This window comes from Oncorhynchus mykiss, chromosome 9, assembly GCF_013265735.2.
Source record: "Oncorhynchus mykiss isolate Arlee chromosome 9, USDA_OmykA_1.1, whole genome shotgun sequence".
Classification (NCBI taxonomy): domain Eukaryota; kingdom Metazoa; phylum Chordata; class Actinopteri; order Salmoniformes; family Salmonidae; genus Oncorhynchus; species Oncorhynchus mykiss.
Window position 1 is genome coordinate 12219239 of NC_048573.1, and position 11425 is coordinate 12230663.

Sequence of the window (11425 nt, forward strand, 5' to 3'; positions counted from 1 at the left end):
ATCTAAATATAATGAATAAGAGCAAGTAAAAGGTTGCTGCAGTTTGAAAGGGTTTTCATCTACCCCAGGGCCAGGAGTTTTTTTTTCTCAGTTTAAAACTGTGTGACCTGATTACGAAACACTGGTCCCATCATAGCCCTTATAAAACCTTTTTACAACTGATTAATCACTGTCATACCTTATATGGTCCAGAGTTTTCCTTGTTAGGTTAACAGATGAGGAAAAACTCCGGGCCCCAGAGGATAAAAATTGCCCCCTGCTCTGGGACCTATGGTGCCACCAGTCTGCTTGTAGATGTCAGGTATGTAGATGATCAGGGTGTTATTCAAGAATGTTTCTTGGGCTACTTTGATGTGTCAAGTGGGTGTGATGCCAACTCTGTGTTTAACTTCCCGGACAAACTTGCTGTTGAAACCTACGATGACGCAGCTGTAATGGAATGTATCTGCTATTTGTATTTCCAGTTAAGGTATCTTTACTTTTACTCAAGTATGATAATTGGGTACTTTTTCTATCACTGGATTCACGAGTTCCTTGACAAACCAAGAAAATAGGAATACAAGGCTTTATCGTTGGGTTTTTAACAGAAATGTTTGGCGATCGACTAGGAATGCCTTGGAGATCGACCAGTTGATTGCGATTGTCCGGTTGGTGACCACTGCTCTAGGAAGTTGAGTGAAATTCAATCTTGTGCTTCTCTCTGTGGGTTCAAATAGCCTAATATAATATTAACTAATGCAGAAGTAAGCAGTTGTTGCAGTAAAATGAAACACCAAATATAAGTTGTGACTTGGGAAGAGGAGTGGATAAAAGTGATTTATTTATTTCAGCATCTTGAGAGAATTAATGCTTTGTTAGGGACCGTCTGTAGAGGTGCTATTTTTATCAGCATCAAAAAAGATGATTGAATTTCAACCACAAAAAATATGCATCCAAGACAAACCAAAATCTTATCAGAAACATGTTGGGTCATTCTCATAGCTTTTAATTCCTTTAAAACCGGTCCTACTGATGTCATTTAGACATTTTTCACAGAAAACTGTTCCCGAATGTTTTTTTTCGTTGTTGCATTTTCTCCCCGTTCCCTAAATGTCTGCTGCAGGAGAGGCAGAGATGAAAGAGAAAGCTTTACCGATGTCAAATAGCTGGAAAGATTAATTCCACTGATGTACGACATATTTCCTGTCGAGCAAGGGTTTATTTAGTCTTCTAGGGCAACAAGTAATGACAGAAGAGAACCTGCCTGTATCTAATTAGGCTTATAGATAAACTACCAAAATGTCGGAAATTATAAGCAGAAACATAGACCTATCTAAATTAGGCTTAACAAAACAAAAAAAATCACGCATCTCTGACTGTACAGCGCATTTTCTAAATTTGCGGCTTATGGTCGGATGTGGGCCTCAGAGTGAAAATCTATCACATATAGTTGGGCAGTTGCAGCTCGCCGGCTTTGTATTCATGTTACCTGATGAAATTGCTGTACAATATGATCTTGTTGCCATCTAATGCACATTCATATGTCATAAATCAGCACTGCAGAGCTCTCCTTGTCTTCTGCCGTGCCTTGATTGTATTACTGCTGATGATATCTGCTTCACTGATTTCTGCTCTCGTAAAAGCCTGGGTTTTCTGCACGTTAACACTAGAAGCTTATTACCTAAAATGGATCAATTGAAAGTGTGGGTTCACAGCTCCAATCCCGATGTGTTGGTCATTCCTGAGACGTGGTTAAGGAAGAGTGTTTTGAATACTGATGTTAACCTTTCTGTTTATAACCTTTTTTGGCAAGACAGATCTTCCAAAGGTGGGGAAGTGGCAATCTTTCCCAAGGATCACCTTCAGTGCTCTGTTGTCTCCACCAAGTCTGTCCCCAAACAATTTGATTTGCTGGTTTTAAGCATTCAACTTTCAAATAGCTCTTTGTTGACTGTTGCTGGGTGTTATCGTCATCCATCAGCACCGGCCTGTACCCCACTTGCCCTCTCTCCTGGCCCCTTGCACGAAGTCTGAATTTGTCCTGCTAGGTGACCTAAACTGGGATATGCTTAAACCACCTGACCAAGTCCTAAAGCAATGAGACTCCCTAAATCTTTCTCAGATTATTACCAATCCCACAAAGTATGACTCCAAACACCCAGAAAAGGCTAGTCTCATCAATGTTTTCCTCACAAATAATCCTGATAGGTATTAGTCTAGTGTTTTCTGTAATAACTTTAGTGATAACTGTTTTGCAGCCTGTGTTCGTAATGGCTGCTCAGTGAAACTACCTGTCCTGATTTGTCATAGACACTTTTGATATTCTCAGTGGAATTGTTAACAAACACGCCCCCATAAAGAAAATGAGAATTAAAAACAGGTTCAGCCCCTGGTTCAACAGTGATCTTGCAGAGATACTCCACCTCAGGAATTGCATTTGGGTTCGGTACACGCATACTCAGGCTGACTGGCTCTCGTTCAGGCAAATGAGAAATAAATGCACTCAGGCTAGCCGGAAGGCCAAAGTTAGTTACTTTTGTTTAACCCCAAGAAGTTCTGGAAACCGGTTAAATACCAGAAGAATAAACCCTCCTCTTCACAGCTGCTCATGTCCCTTAAAGTTGATGATGTGGTTGTTACTGACAAGAAGCACATGGTTGAGCTTTTTAATCACCACTTCATTAAGTCAGGATTCCTATTTGACTCAGCCATGCCTGCTTGCCCGTCCAACATTTCCTCATATCTCACCCCTTCTAATATGACTATCCCCGATGCTCCTCCCTCTTTTTTCCCTTGCCCTGCTACGAAGTTTCTCCCTGCTGGCGGTCACTGAGTCCAAGGTGCTAAAAGAGCTCCTGAAACTTGACCCCAAAAAAACATCTGGGTCAGATGGTTGAGATCCTTTCTTCTTTAAGGTTGCTGCCCCTATCATAGCAAAGCCTATTGCTGACCTTTTTAACCTGTTTCTCCTCTCTGGGGAGGTTCCCATTGCTTGGAAGGCAGCCACGGTTCATCCTTTATTTAACAAAGGGGGAGATCAAGCTGATCCTAACTGTTATAGGCCAATTTCTATTTTGCCATGTTTTTCAAAAGTGTTGGAAAAACTTGTCAATAATCAACTGACTGGCTTTCTTGATGTTTATAGTATTCTCTCTGGTATGCAATCTGGTTTCCGCTCAGGTTATGGATGTGTCACTACAACCTTAAAGGTCCTCAATGATAACACCATTGCCCATGATTCTAAGCAATGTTGTGCTGATATTTATATTGATTTGGCCGAAGCATTTGATACGGTAGGCCATTCCATTCTTGTGGGCTGACTAAGGAGCATTGGTGTCTCTCTGAGGTGTCTTTGGCCTGGTTTGCTAACTACCTCTCTCAGAGTGCAGTTTATGAAGTCAAAACATCTGCTGCCTCAGCCACTGCCTGTCACCAAGGGAGTACCCCAAGGCTCGATCCTAGGCCCCACGCTCTTCTCAATTTACATCAAGAACATAACTCAGGCAGTAGGAAGCTCTCTCATCCATTTATATGCAGATGATAGTCTTATACTCAGCTGACCACTCCCTGGATTTTGTGTTAAATGCTCTACAACAAAGCTTTGTTAGTGTCCAACAAGCTTCCTCTACTCTTAACCTTGTATTGAACACCTCCAAAACAAAGGTCATGTGGTTTGGTGGGAAGAATGCCCCTCTCCCCACCAGTGTGATTGCTACCTCTGAGGGTTTAGAGCTTGAGGTAGTCAACCTCATACAAGTACTTGGGAGTATGGCTAGACGGTACGCTGTCCTTCTCCCATTACATATCAAAGCTGCAGGCTAAAGTTAAATCTAGACCTGGTTTCCTCGATCGTAATCGCTCCTGTTTCACCCCAGCTGCCAAACTAACCCTGATTCAGATGACCATCATACCCATACTAGATTACGGAGACATAATTTATAGATCGGCAGGTAAGGGTGCTCTCGAGCGGCTAGATGGTCTTTTCCATTCGGCCATCAGATTTGCCACCAATGCTCCGTATAGGACACATCACTGCACTCTATACTCCTCTGTAAACTGGTCATCTCTGTATACCCGTCGTAAGACCCACTGGTTGATGCTTATTTATAAAACCATCTTAGGCCTCACTCCCCCCTATCTGAGATACCTACTACAGCCCTCATTCTCCACATACAACACCCATTCTGCCAGTCACGTACTGGTCCCTAAAGGACACACATCCCTGGGTTGCCTGGCTGCAGATAACGACTGGAACGAGCTGCAACAAACACTCAAACTGGACAGTTTAATCTCAATCTCTTCATTCAAAGACTCAATCATGGACACTCACTGACAGTTGTGGCTGCTTTACGTGATGTATTGTTGTCTCTACCTTCTTGCCCTTTGTTCTGTTGTCTGTGCCCAGTAACGTTTGCACCATGTTTTGTGCTGCTACCATGCTGTGTTGTCATGTGTTGCTTCCTTGCTATGTTGTTATCTTATGTTGTGATGTGTGTTTTGTCCTATATACAGTGGGGCAAAAAAGTATTTAGTCAGCCACCAATTGTGCAAGTTCTTCCACTTAAAAAGATGAGAGGACTGTAATTTTCATCATAGGTACACTTCAACTATGATAGACAAAATGAGAAAAAAAATCCAGATAATCACATTGTAGTATTTTTAATGAATTGATTTGCATATTATGGTGGAAAATAAGTATTTGGTCACCTACAAACAAGCAATATTTCTGGCTCTCACAGACCTGTAACTTCTTCTTTAAGAGGCTCTTCTGTCCTCCACTCGTTACCTGTATTAATGGCACCTGTTGAACTTGTTATCAGTATAAAATACACCTGTCCACAACCTCAAACAGTCACACTCCAAACTCCACTATGGCCAACACCAAAGAGCTGTCAAAACCAGAAACAAAATTGTAGACCTGCACTGGCTGGGAAGACTGAATCTGCAATAGGTAAGCAGCTTGGTTTGAAGAAATCAACTGTGGGAGCAATTATTAGGAAATGGAAGACATACAAGACCACAGATAATCTCCCTCAATCTGGGGCTCCATGCAAGATCTCACCCCGTGGGGTCAAAATGATCACAAGAACGATGAGCAAAAATCCCAGAACCACACGGGGGGACCTAGTGAATGACCTGCAGAGAGCTGGGACCAAGGTAACAAAGCCTACCATCAGTAACACACTACACCGCCAGGGACTCAAATCCTGCAGTGCCAGACGTGTCCCCCTGCTTAAGCCAGTACATGTCCAGGCCCATCTGAAGTTTGCTAGAGAGCATTTGGATGATCCAGAAGAAGATTGGGAGAATGTCATATGGTCAGATGAAAGCAAAATATAACTTTTTGGTAAAAACTCAACTCGTCGTGTTTGGAGGACAAAGAATGCTGAGTTGCATCTAAAGAACACCATACCTACTGTGAAGCACGGGGGTGGAAACATCATGCTTTGGGGCTGTTTTTCTGCAATGGGACCAGGACGACTGATCCGTGTAAAGGAAAGAATGAATGGGGCCATGTATCGTGAGATTTTGAGTGAAAACCTCCTTCCATCAGCAAGGGCATTGAAGAAGAAACGTGGCTGGGTATTTCAGCATGACAATGATCCCATACACAACGCCCATGGCAACGAAGGAGTGGCTTCGTAAGAAGCATTTCAAGGTCCTGGAGTGGCCTAGCCAGTCTCCAGATCTCAACCCCATCGAACATCTTTGGAGGGAGTTGAAAGTCCGTGTTGCCCAGCAACAGCCCCAAAACATCACTGCTCTAGAGGAGATCTGCATGGAGGAATGGGCCAAAATACCAGCAACAGTGTGTGAAAACCTTGTGAAGACTTACAGAAAACGTTTGACCTCTGTCATTGCCAACAAAGTGTATATAACAAAGTATTGAGATAAACTTTTGTTATTGACCTTGAACTTATTTTCCACCATAATTTGCAAATAAATTCATAAAAAATCCAACAATGTGATTTTCTGGATTTTTTTTCTTCTCATTTTGTCTGTCATAGTTGAAGTGTACCTATGATGAAAAGTACAGGCCTCTCTCATCTTTTTAAGTGGGAGAACTTGCACAATTGTTGGCTGACAATACTTTTTTGCCCCTGTGTGTGTGTGTGTGTGTGTGTGTGTGTGTGTGTATGTATATGTGTATATATATATATATATTTCATCCCAGTAAGAGGCCTTTTGGTAGGCCGTCATTGTAAATAAGAATGTGTTCTTAAATGGCTTGCCTAGTTAAATAAAAATGTGTTTATTAGCAAATTGTGCTAGTGAGCAAACAGCTGACCCGCACATCACTAGTGTACATGTGAGAGAGAAGACAGAGAGCGAAAGAGAAAGGTGGGAGAGAGAGAATGTGGAGCAGTGGAACCAGAATTGCAGAGGGAGGTGGCTGGGGTGAAGAGTATGAGTAACATAACATGTGAAAAGTTCCTGTCTAGCTAGGCTAGGGAGGCCCCTGATTCACTCAGAAACATCATACATACTCTGCGGTCCACTTTTCAGACACATAAAGTTCTGAAAAAGAAGTGTCTCTACTGTGTACCTGTTTTAGACCTGTTGGCTAAGCTTCTGTTTGCTATACAATTAGTAGAGAGGAAGAGTTTGGGATGAAATGAGTTTAATCTGAAAGGAAATCCAGCAAGTAAACACTAGATGAGCTCTTTTAAAAAAATGTGTGAAACCTCAAAGACTGATCAAGCGACCACTCTGTCTTTCTCTCAGTCACAGGGGCCCCAAAAGTCTCTGTTCTCTTGCATGGCTTGTGTTCCCCCGGATCCCCCTCAAGGTTAATTCTCCTCCGCCAGCAGCACGAGAGGAGCGGGTATGAATGGAGCTTTTGTTTTCTGCAGGAATATTGTACTGCTGGTGAACAGATGGGGTAGGAGGGAGAGGAAGAGACAGAAGACCGATTGCTTGTGCAACTTCTGTTGCCTTTGCGTGGGTTCAGTTTCAAGACTAACTATGTCAATTTAATAACATTTTTATGTATGCATTGTTTATACATTTTTCCCTGATTATACAGTATATATATTTGAACAACGATTGCCTAAGCACCAGAGCTTTGAAAGAATCTACTTAATTTTATTCAATTGGATTACAAGATAAACATTTTTTAAATGCGGATTTATAGGACGGCAAGGTGGCTCTTTCAACTGCCACATGTTCCTTCAGAACATATAATCTCTCACCAATAAAGAATTGGCATGGGAGTTTGCATGGCACACATACACATTCTGTGTGGCTACTGTTGAAGGAGAGAGAGGGGATGTAGGCAGCAGTGATGGACTAGTCAGGGATAGTGAGTGGGAGGGATGAGGCTAGTAGGGGAAGGATTGATTGTCTTCTAGCAAGTAGGCTGCTAGAGGGAAGACTTTGAACACACTCTACAACGGTTGATTTTGCCCGTTCTGTCCACTTCTCTATTGGATTTTCAGATGCTAAGCTACACATTTACCAAACATTAGGACCACATTTGCAGTCTTTCTTTGCAGAGAGTTTGGAAGTGCAAGGTTCGAACTCGCTAGACTAGATGAGTTAGCTAGTGGTTGCGTAAACTAACCGCTAGCTTCTTAAATCTGATTTATTTTGTGGAAACGGTTAGCAATTCCACGTAAGCCTAAGTACATTTGTCTGCATAAAATCGGTACCTACTTTCTAAGTTATAGCTTCTTTTTAATTGTTGAAAAGCAATATCCCAAGTATAAATACAGAAAAGTACACACACTAAAGACACAGGTAAACAAATACGTTTTGAACAAAACAAATAAATAGTGTTTTTGAGACGCAACTATAAACTTCAAGGAGTTGGTCTGATGGGAATCTGTGATGTCATCGGCCTCCCCCTTGTTTGAGGAACAATAGAGGAGCGTTGAACAAAAGAGGAAAGCCCCCCCCACTTGTGATGTCATGACTACCTGGATCACCTATTGAGATGTGCCTTTTAGTAAGTAAATAAGGTGTCAAATTAGGTGAAAGGAGACTGGAGGGCCACTTTAAAGGTAAAATATGTAAGAATTGTTCATTCAGATAGCTCTAAATGGCCATATCAAAGTGGCAAGGCTCTCCCAAGACCCCAGAGCACCTGATTAGACTACAGTCACCCACTTAGAAGGTTGCCCAGACAGTCACCCCACAACAATACATTTCGGAAAGGGATGAAGAAAAATCTCACTAATACTATGCTTTCAACAGGAGACTGACAGCATTTATCTGCTAAATAATATGTTGGTCAGCCAAAAGGGAAGTTGGATGAAGGTTATGGAAAGACTCATGTGATCGGATAGACTGGATAAATCTACTTCGGGAACTGATGGACCCTAACGTTGAAGTACTCAAACCTGGTAAGCCAAACCTCAAAATGAATGTTAGTTTAGCAACATTTAGGGCTACTTGCTATTAATTTTTGGTAGAAATCATACCTTATGTCTATCTAGTTAGTCATCTAAAATGAATTGTGCTATGTTCCAACAAAGTGTTAGGCTATATATTTTTGACATGTTGTAGAGCTAGCCAGACTAACTCGCTTGCCTAACTTTTCTAAGCACCACATGCATTTGCTTTGCAGAGTCTGTGGTTGTCACGACTTCCGCCAAAGTCGGCTCCTCTCCTTGTTCGGGCGGCGTTCGGTGATCGATGTCACTGGCTTTTTTTTGTTTTGTCTTGTTCCATACACACCTGGTTTTCATTCCCTAATCACACTGCATGTATTTATGTTATGTGGGTATTCTTACGCGCCATACTTTTTGTCTGTTCCGTGTTTGGGTACATTTATGTACTTTTGTGCTTTCGTTGGACCGGAATAAAAAGTGTGCCTGTTCACTACACTCTGCTCTCCTGCACCTGACTTCGTCTCCAGTACATACCCTTAACAGTGGTGTTGTGTTTACAAATCACACTTCATGATTTCATAGGTCAATTTCAGCCCATGTAATGTATTAAGCTAGCTAGCGTCAGCATTTATATTTAGCCTCAGCCAAAGTGGTGCTTGAAAGTCAAGTGGGGCTAATGACTGTTTAGTCTAAATTACACTATAGTGGACCTGAAATAAAATGACATTGCTAAAGTAGGAAAATAATAAGTTGGAAAATGAATGCTAACTTTAGCTAGCTAAAGTTATACTGCATCTACAGACAATCTGGCTACATCACAATGACAAAATATTTTCATGTAAATTATTTGCCTCCTTTTGAAATATCTGCGTTGAATAGTACGTTCAGTCAGGCATCAGTCTTCAAAATAACATTTCTTGTGACAAAACACGCAACCAAAGAGTAGCAAGTGTTGACGTATGAAGAGGTCACCTCTGTAGTAATGTAGAGTGGATTCCATTTTATACCAGAGTCATATCCCCATGTTGGATTTGCAAGTTGCCCTCGAGAACCCCAGACATCTGAAACTTATCTTCTAATAAGTTATATCCTGTTGAGGATAGGTGGCAGTATTTTCACTTTGGAGGAATTGCGTGCGCATAGTGAACTGCATCAAACTCTGTCCTAGATTGCTAATATATGCATATTATTATTACTATTGGATAGAAAACACTCTGAAGTTTCTAAAACTGTTTGAACTATGTCTGTGAGTATAACAGAACTCATGGGGCAGGCAATCTTCCAAACAAGAAGTGAAATTCTGAAAGTTGGGGCAACTTTGACGTCATCGCCCCCTCCTTTCCCAACAAGATATGGATCTGGAAGTACTTCATACGCCTTCCACTAGATGTCCTCATTCAGTAGAAAGTGTAATGGAGCATTTGCTGTGAACTTTGACCTAATGGGAGGGAAAATAGTCAGTGTCCCGACAGAATGCCATTTTGCTGTGGCGCATTTCTCTGTGGGTGCTACGGCTGTTCCATTTGGCTCCAGATGAAAACGTATGATCCGGTTGGAACGTTATTGGATATATATGATAATAACATCCTGAAGATTGATTCTGCACTTAGTTTGACCAGTTTATTCGACCTGGAATATATCTTTTGGAAGTTTTCGTGCGAGTTATCTTGGACCAGCAGTCAGTTTTTGGGCACGTGAGCTGAACATGATAGCAAATGCAGCTACTAGTATTGGACATTATGGAACAAAACAATGATTTATTGTGGAACTAGGACTCCTTGCACTACATTCTGATGAAAGATCATCAAAGGTAAGGGAATATTTATGTTGTAATTTTGTATTTCTGTTGACTCCAACACACCATAATATGCAAATAAATTCATTAAAAATTCTACAATGTGATTTTCTGGATTTTTTTTCTCATTTTGTCTGTCATAGTTGAAGTGTACCTATGATGAAAATTACAGGCCTCTCATCTTTTTAAGTGGGAGAACGTGCACAATTGGTGGCTGACTAAATACTTTTTTGCCCCACTGTATGTACTAATTTAACCTTCTGTTTCTTCAAAATAATTTCTCACTGATATGAAAGATGGTTTCTTTATGTTTCCAAAACCGTACTGTAAACAATGCGTGTTAATGTTCAGAAAGTGCATCGGGTCTTCTGTCAGTCCAGAAGACAAAAGACTAACGTGTGTGCTGAGAGTCGGAAAGAAAAGTTCAGGGAGTGTTTTAATAAATAAACGTAATGTAATACAAGACAAGAAACCACGAACAACTCACAGACATGACACTGGAACAGAAAAAATTACGCCTCGGGAAGGAACCAAAGAGCGTGACATATATAGGGCAGGTAATCAAGGAAGAGATGGTGTTCAGGTGAGCGATGACGCAAATGTGCGTGTAACGATGGTGACAGGAATAAAATGGCGGCAAAAGAAATGGCAGCAGTTTTACGGGCGCCCAACCAATTGTGCTATTATGTGGAGTTTTTCCACGTTATTTGTAACTTATTTTGTACATAATGTTTCTTCAACCGTGTCTTACGGAAAAAAAGAGCTTCTGGATATCAGGACAGCGATCACTCACCTCGGATTAGACAAAGATTTTTTCTACAACAAAGAGAACGCACAAGGCATTCTCCAAACACCCCAAAGGGCCTACATCCCCATAATTTGCAAGAGGAAGCAGGTACAGAGGACAAAGAGCCAGATGCCTGCTCAGGACCCGGAGAAGGCGAGTGGGAAAGCTGCCCCTACCGTCAATACTACTTGCCAACGTGCAATCATTGGACAAGAAATTAGGCGAGGTACGATCACGAATATCCTACCAACGGGTTATCAAAAACTGTAATATCCCATGTTTCACGGAATTGTGGCTGAATGACGCCATGGATATTCAGCTAGCGGGATATACGCTGCACTGACAAGATAGAACAGCACACTCTGGTAAAACGAGGGTGGGCGGGCTGTACATATTTGGTAACACAAAATCTAAGGAAGTCACCAGATTTTGCTCACCTGAAGTAGAGTATATTGTGATAAATTGCAGGCCACACTACTTGCCTAGAGAGTTCTCAGCTATACTTTTCGTGGCTGTTTATTTACCACCACA

General features: G+C 41.5%; 1 long non-coding RNA gene across 1 annotated transcript; it reads left to right on the plus strand.

Moving 5' to 3' along the window:
• The first annotated feature begins 49 nt into the window (after window positions 1–49).
• On the plus strand, window positions 50–8814 carry LOC118965995. Its single transcript, XR_005053177.1, has 4 exons — window positions 50–301; window positions 6706–6805; window positions 8176–8324; window positions 8549–8814. It is a non-coding gene; the product is annotated as an uncharacterized LOC118965995 (long non-coding RNA).
• Window positions 8815–11425: the final 2611 nt, after the last annotated feature.